This window comes from Triticum dicoccoides, chromosome 2B, assembly GCF_002162155.2.
Source record: "Triticum dicoccoides isolate Atlit2015 ecotype Zavitan chromosome 2B, WEW_v2.0, whole genome shotgun sequence".
Taxonomy (NCBI): domain Eukaryota; kingdom Viridiplantae; phylum Streptophyta; class Magnoliopsida; order Poales; family Poaceae; genus Triticum; species Triticum dicoccoides.
This window is the reverse complement of record NC_041383.1, coordinates 638,790,238-638,790,785: the sequence shown is the minus strand read 5'-3', so window position 1 is coordinate 638,790,785 and position 548 is coordinate 638,790,238.

Sequence of the window (548 nt, the reverse complement as noted above, 5' to 3'; positions counted from 1 at the left end):
TGAACCAGATATTAGACAAAGATACTATTCATTGCTTCCTCGATATGTGCCCCACAACTAATTTATAACTCAAGTTTGAACATTAATTTGGACCTCACTTGGAGTCCAATAGATGATGTAAAATTAATGTAAAATTTACATCACCAAAAACCACCCACCTACAACAGATGAGGTAAAAATTGTTGACTCTGAACTTAACTGTCGAAACTGAAATTTACTGTGGAATATGAATGTTACTGTCGAAACTGAACGCAATGTAGCAGAGAGGCACTTGACATGTAGCTTAGGGAGGGCCTGCAGTTCATCTTCAACCTGCACCCCATGAGCCGCCAGCCACCATCGGCCGAACCGCCAGCCCCAGCGCTGCCTCGCCGCCCCGAAACAACTCCCCACCGCCGGTCTGCCGCCGCCCCACCGCCCTGGCCAGCCCTCTAGGCCCCCCGCCCCCACCCTGAACCCTAAGATAGATAGTGGGGTACCTCTCCGGCGAGCCCCCGTCCCTGCTGCGGGTGGTTCTTCCTTAACTCCGGCAAGCCCCCCCCCCAACC